The sequence below is a fragment of the Lithobates pipiens genome, unplaced genomic scaffold (genome assembly GCF_037356315.1).
Source record: "Lithobates pipiens isolate NorthernLeopardFrog02 unplaced genomic scaffold, aLitPip1_a1.2 Scaffold_10, whole genome shotgun sequence".
NCBI classification, from domain to species: Eukaryota; Metazoa; Chordata; class Amphibia; order Anura; family Ranidae; genus Lithobates; species Lithobates pipiens.
The window spans coordinates 11,119,203-11,126,332 of record NW_027507686.1 but is presented as its reverse complement, the minus strand read 5'-3'; the positions used below and the strand labels follow the sequence as shown (position 1 = coordinate 11,126,332).

Sequence of the window (7,130 nt, the reverse complement as noted above, 5' to 3'; positions counted from 1 at the left end):
GAGCCTACAAAATTATGAGGTTGTGTCTGGAAGTTGAGGATGGCTAAAGGTAGAAACAAGTTTGGCAAATGCTTGAAATGTGATCATTTAAAAAAAAATTCCAGGGACGAGCTTACAAAATTAGGAGGCTGCCCCTGGAAGTTGAGGATGGCTAAGGGTATGGGCAAGGTTGGGCATTGCTTGAGATGTGACCATTTTAAAAAATTTACAAGGACGGGCTTACAAAATTATGGGGCTGCCTCAGGAAGTTGAGGATGGCTAAGGGTAGGGGCAAGGTTGGCCAATGCTCGAGATGTGATCATTTAAAAAATTTCAGGGGACGAGCCTACAAAATGATGAGGTTGTCCCCTCGAAGTTGAGGATGGCTAAAAAGTCAACATGGCCTAAATTGATCATTTAGGGACAATACTGGACTGTTTTTAAAGCTTAAAGCTATGATCTCTAGAAGTGAAACAACTGACCTTAGGTTAAGAGAAATTGGTCCATTAACTTCAACCTTTCACAAACTCTACTGCAACCAATTCTGCCAATTCTGCAAAAATCCCCCAAAAATAAGTAGGAACCCAATATCCCCAGCAGATGCCATTAGCAAATTCACTGAGTCTCCCCAGGCTTCCTAGAGAGGATAATAGAAATCTACATTTAGGGTGTCAAATCAACTTCCCAGTCCCTTTGGTTGTTTTTTTTTTACAGGACGTGATCCGTCGTACATTAAGGCCCCCCCACCCTCAAGGCAGAAAGGGTTAAATCTCATTTCAGCATTGTAGGCGGATGAGCTGTCCTCTAGAATTTGACAATGCACAAGGTTTGAGCAGTAAAAAAAAAAAAAGAGTAACTTTAATATCTCTATTTTTACAATGTATTTTTTTTTTTTAAATCCTTCAGGCTATAATAGGATTAAATAATAGATGGAAACCCATGATAACCTTTTCAGTGGCAACAGGATAAAAAGAGACCATCGTAGTGGAAAGATGTCACTACTACATCTAAACTTCCAGAAGCATGAACATGAATAAATCTAAAGGTTACTAAATTCTTTAATTCTGTGAGCAACTGATAAAAGTTCATACATTGGATCAGCGGTGGAAGCAACTGTAGGTCTGTCCTACCAGGCGATGGAGCTGGGATTTTTTTAATTTTTTTATTTTTTTTTGTAATTTTATTTTTGTCTGCTGTACTAAATATGTATTTCCTGCCTGGGGAAAACAATGCAGAGCTAAGAGGACGTTGTATATTAGGTGCCTTCCATATCAGATGCGTCTAATGACTGCTATCAGCAAGCAAGTGACTGGGACAGGCTTACAAACCTATTTTACTTTACTATATCCCCATTCCCAAGACAGGAAAGGGAAACTGCTACTTCAAAATAATTTTACACTACAGATCTACTTCTAGTGCAAATTCACAAAATAATTCGATATGTGGAGCTATATTAATACAAATAAATAAATAAATAAATATATATATATATATAGAAACATATACGTATTTTTTTAAATTCATGTATATATAAATATAAATATATATATATATATATATATATATATATATATAGATAGATATATATATACATATATATATATATACATATATACACACACATATATATATATATATATATATATATATATATATATATATATATATATATATATATATATATATTCAAATATACATATATATTTATATATATTATATATATATATATATATATATATATATATATATATATATATATTCTTTTTTACATTAAATTGAAAAAAACATTTTTTGATTAAAAATAATACATTAAAAAAATAAGAAAAAATATATATCTATAATATATCAATGTAAAAAAAAAAAGTATATATATATATACATATATATATATATATATATATATATATATATATATATACATTTTTCTCTAATATGTTGTTTACATACACATTTATTTATTTCTTTTTACCCACACATCACCATTCCATAACAACAAAATTGTATTATCAGAGTCCTTTTATCCACAAACTGCCAAGACACAAGAAAAGCATCAATCAATACCGTGATTAACCCCTCACGGCCCATAAGGACCTCTTTTTGACAGTGAATTGCTGGGTGGTCACAAAACTACGTCTGGTGGTTTGCTTTGGAATGGGGGGGGGGGGTTCAAATCAGTCATTGGGGCCACAGCTTCACAGGACACCTAGCTGCTGCACAACCTCTTGCACATAAGATCCTAAAATAACTCCTGATTGGCAGGTGGGCATCCTAAGAGGTGCTTCAGCAGCAGCAGCAGCAGCTGTGGGCAATGCCAGCTGTGATGTGCCACTGAGAGGTCAAAAAATATGGAGGTGGAACGTTGTGGTCTTAAATCGTTCAATCTTACCGCCTCCCCCCCCCCCCCCCCACCATCACCAGCTGCCCACCCTGGCAGGTGCACCAGCCTTGCCTACCTCTGGAGACCTCAATGCCCCCTTCCTGGCATCGAAAAACCTTCTCAGTGTGTGACTTCTTTGCTTCCAGCCCTTTGCCGGTCAAGCACAGACAAAATGGCAGATCCCTGGGGGCACCGCCAGGCTTACAAGTTTGGCACAAGCACACCAAACCCTGTGCCACCACCCCCCCCACCTCCCATAGTAATAGGTGCCCCCAACCCCACACATAAACATACACCTTCTCCAGGTTACAATTAGGCTGTGCTCAAAAAACTTTCCTGTACCAAAGGAAAAAAAAAATAATAAATTACACCAACTTTTTTCTAAGAAGTTCAGGAGCTCTCCTGAGTTTTACTAGCTGGTGCCCCAAAGTAAAACCCAACCAACCAAGGAGGCATGGGCTCTCCTTATCTCCCCAGGCATCAAATATATATGTATAGCTTAGGCGCCCTCCATGGCTCCTACTTCTCTTCATTATCTGACAGCCCTTTCGCCAACGTCACTGCAAAGGATATTTAATTAGACTATATTCTGTTTAATCAGGCAACAGAGCACGACCGAGGGAAGGCAAAGAACAATAGCATGCATTAAAAAAAAAGATCTAAAAATATATATATATCTCCATGAATACTAAAGCCCACTCCCTGAACTGTGCAGGCATAATGCCACTGGGTGGTAAAGGGGGGCATCAAACTGGACAGCAAAAAAAAAAAAAAGGATGCAAACAGCGGTCTTACCTTGCAAGGTTCAGGCAGCAATCCTTGCAGTAAAGTGGTGAAGAGGCAGCAGGAGCAAAGGCAAAAAAAAAAAAAAATTGCTGGTGCTCAATGAATAATGAGCCTGTCCATTATATGATTGACTAGATTATGTTATGTTTCGCTTTTGGGGAGGAGGAAGAGAAGAGAGGAAAGCAGGAAAAAGGAGGGAGGAGAAGCTGTAGACAAGAGAAGAGAAAGTGCTTCTGCCCCCCCCTCCTCTGGGGTAAGGTGGCAAAGAGGGGGGTGCCCACTTGCTCCTAAGTGCCCCCCAGCCCCCACCCTTTTTGGAGCACAGGGTGCTTGCCTGCTCATGCAACTCTGTCCTTTGCAAAAATGAGAGCGGTTCATTGATAGAGATCAGAGGAACATTCCCATTCCTAGCACTCCCCCTATCTGGTAGGTGAAATGTATTGTACCATAAAAAAAAAATAGAAGCACACACACACACACACACACACACACACTCCCCCTCTCCCTCTCTCTCCCATTGTCGTCTTGGCATAATTCACAGCAACTAGATAGCTCTTCTTCTTGCAGCATTTATAGCTTTGATGAGCCAAAAAAAAAAAAATTAAAAAAAAGAAATAAAAAAGAAATGCAGCTCTGGCTGGTAACCTGCACCCGACGCCTCCGACCCATCCAGAGCCTCAGTGCAGCAAGGAAAACTCCCGACCCCAGCCTTGACCTTGACTCCTACCCACATCTGCATTTCTGATGGCAGCTGGCAAGGGGGGCTGTAGGGTATTGGGGGGGGGGTGCTGTAGGGGATTGAGGGGGCACCCTAAATCACAGACAAGCAAGGAAAGACACATGCCCCCCTTCTTACCTGTTCCTGGAAACTCTTATTTTTTTTGGGGGGGGGAGGTGAAGGAAGGGGGGGGGGTGTTGAACAAACTCCTTTGGCTCTTTAGACATCTACTGAGCAGCTCTCAGTTTTTTTTTCATTTCCCCCCCACACAAGTCACCAGCCATGAAATGCCGCTGATAGGCACTGTAACCTTGTAGCGGATCTAATGTAAATAAGAACGCTATGGTGCCAATCGGCGCAGCACATGGACTTAACTGCTGCGCTGCCTGCAACGCGCTCCCCTTCTCCTCCTTCCTCTTCTCCTTCTCCCCCCCCCCTTCCTCCCCAAAGAGGCAGCAAAGCATCACAAGTCTTAGCAAGAGGCTCCCCCTCTGGTGGCAACGCGTGTCAGCAGATGCCAGGTCCCCCCCCCCCCCCCCCCCCCCCCATTGAAGGGGTTAATTCTGCCCTGCCATCTTCCATTGCTCTCCATTAAAAAAAAATAAAAAAATCTGACTTTATTTGCATGCACTGTTTAGAAGGAAAACCCTGAAAACAATACCCACTGCCAAACCATTATGAAAATATGATTTTAATTAATCACGTCGTAGGCACGAAAAAAATTTGCATACAGTAATTAAACTTACGGAGAGAAAAGAGGGGAAAAGGAAAGAAAAAAAAAAAGAAGGAAGAGATGATGGTGGGATTTTTTTATTTTATTTTTATTTTTTTTGCCTTTTAAGGTTTTGGAATTATGATTTTAGTTTATTATGGCAATAACTTTTTTTATATATTTTTTATTGTGGGCGGGATTCGCTTGTCTTTTTTTTTTTTTTTTTTTTATAAGGGAGCTGTCACTGATGCAGTATAAGTCTTTTACTGTTTTTTATTTATTTTGGCGCCCTACACATTTTCTTGGCCTTTTTGTTATTATTTTGCTTTTAATTGTTTTTAAGTGTGCTGTACCTGATGCACTATAAGCATTTAACAGGTTTTTTTTTCTATGGGGCTGTCACTGATGTCATATACACCTTTTCATGACTTTTTTATTTTTTTATTTTTTTATTTTTTTAAGGGGGCTGTCACTGATGCAGTATAAGCCTTTTACTGTTTTTTATTTACTTATTTTTTAAGGGGCTGTCACTGGTGCCCTATACACCTTTTCTTGGCCTTTTTTTTTATTATTTTGCTTTTTAATTGTTTTTTAAGTGTGCTGTACCTGATGCACTATAAGCATTTAACAGTTTTTTGGGGGAGGCTGTCACTGATGTCATGTACACCTTTTCATGGCTTTTTTTTTTTTTTTTTTTTTTTTTAAAGGGGGCTGTCACTGATGCTGTATAAGCTTTTTATGGTTTTTAAGGAGTTGCCTGTCACTGATGCCCTGTACACCTTTTCTTTTTTTTTTAATTGTATTCTGCTTTTTAAGTGTGTTGTCACTGATGCACTATAAACCTTTAACCTATAAACTGTGACCCCCTTTTTTAAGAGGACTTTCACTAATGCCCTATGGACATTTTTCTTGGTTTATTTTTTTATTTAATTTTTTTCATTATTATTTAGGTGGACTGTCACTGATGCAAAATATGACTTTCACCGATTTTATATTTTTAAGAGGCCTGTTACTTATGCGCTATACACCTTTTCCTATATTTATTTGCTTTTTTATCATATTTTCTAAAGTGGGCTATCACTGTTCCCCTATAAAAATGTGACTTAATTTATTTTATTTCATTTCTTTTTTGTTTGAAGTTTTTTTTTTTTTTTGGGGGGGGGGGGGATTTATTAATTTATTTTAGTGGGCTTCAACCGATACCCTTTAAACCTTTTGCTTTTTTTTTTTTTATTTATTTATTTGTAAATTAAGGGGGCTGTCACTAATGCCCTATAAACCTTTTATGTGACTTTTATGCTTTTTCCTTTTTCTTTCTTTTTTTTTTTATTTTATTATTATTATTTTTTTTTCTTGTTTGGCTGTCAGTGATGCCCTATACATTTTTTACTTGATTTTATTTTATTTTTTTTAATTAAGGGGGCTGTCACTAATGCCCTATATACCTTTTATGTGACTTTTATGCTTTTTTCATTTTTCTTTCTTTTTTTTTTTTATTGTATTATTATTTATTTATTTATCCTTGTTTGGCTGTCAGTGATGCCCTATAAACTTTTTACTTGATTTTGTTTTATTTTTAATTTTTTTTTGACAGTGGGTTGTCACTAATGCTCAACGAACCTTTCTCTAGATTTGATTTGCATCACTTTTATTTTATTTTTTTAATTAAGGGGGCTGTCACTAATGCCCTATATACCTTTTATGTGATTTTTATGCTTTTTTCATTTTTCTTTCTTTTTTTTTTTTTTTTATTATTATTTATTTATTTATCCTTGTTTGGCTGTCAGTGATGCCCTATAAACTTTTTACTTGATTTTGTTTTATTTTTAATTTTTTTTTGACAGTGGGTTGTCACTAATGCTCAACGAACCTTTCTGTAGATTTGATTTGCATCACTTTTATTTTATTTTTTTTAATTAAGGGGGCTGTCACTAATGCCCTATATACCTCTTATGTGACTTTTATGCTTTTTTAATTTTTCTTTCTTTTTTTTTTTTTTTTTTTTATTATTTATTTATTTATCCTTGTTTGGCTGTCAGTGATGCCCTATAAACTTTTTACTTGATTTTTTTTTTATTTATTTATTTATTTATTTTTTGACAGTGGGTTGTCACTAATGCTCAATGAACCTTTCTCTAGATTTGATTTGCATCACTTTTATTTTTATTTTTTTTTAAGTAAGGGGGTCTGTCACTAATGCCCTATATACCTTTTATGTGACTTTTATGCTTTTTTAATTTTTCTTTCTTTTTTTTTTATTGTATTATTATTTATTTATTTATCCTTGTTTGGCTGTCAGCGATGCCCTATAAACTTTTTACTTGATTTTTATTTATTTATTTATTTATTTTTTTTGACAGTGGGTTGTCACTAATGCTCAACGAACCTTTCTCTAGATTTGATTTGCATCACTTTTAATTTTTTTTTTTTTTTTTTTTTTTTTTTAAGTGGACTATCACTGATGCTCTGGTAAATCATCCATTTACTGTTTTTTTTACATTTTTTTCTTTTTTTTTATAATTTTTTTTTTTGTCCCCTCAAGTTGGCTGTCACTGATG

The 7,130-nt window shown here is 36.0% G+C and overlaps 1 protein-coding gene across 3 annotated transcripts in view; it reads right to left on the bottom strand.

Moving 5' to 3' along the window:
• ZNF536 (zinc finger protein 536) overlaps window positions 1-3,603 on the bottom strand; it is a 602,875-nt gene extending 599,272 nt beyond the window's left edge. For 2 of the 3 annotated variants that reach the window (XM_077451544.1, XM_077451553.1), the window contains exon 1: window positions 3,152-3,602. The gene's annotated coding sequence lies outside the window, so the exon portion shown is untranslated. Of the gene's footprint in view, window positions 1-3,151 lie in introns of all 3 variants that reach the window. The other variant, XM_077451568.1, reaches the window with a different exon arrangement.
• Window positions 3,604-7,130: the final 3,527 nt, after the last annotated feature.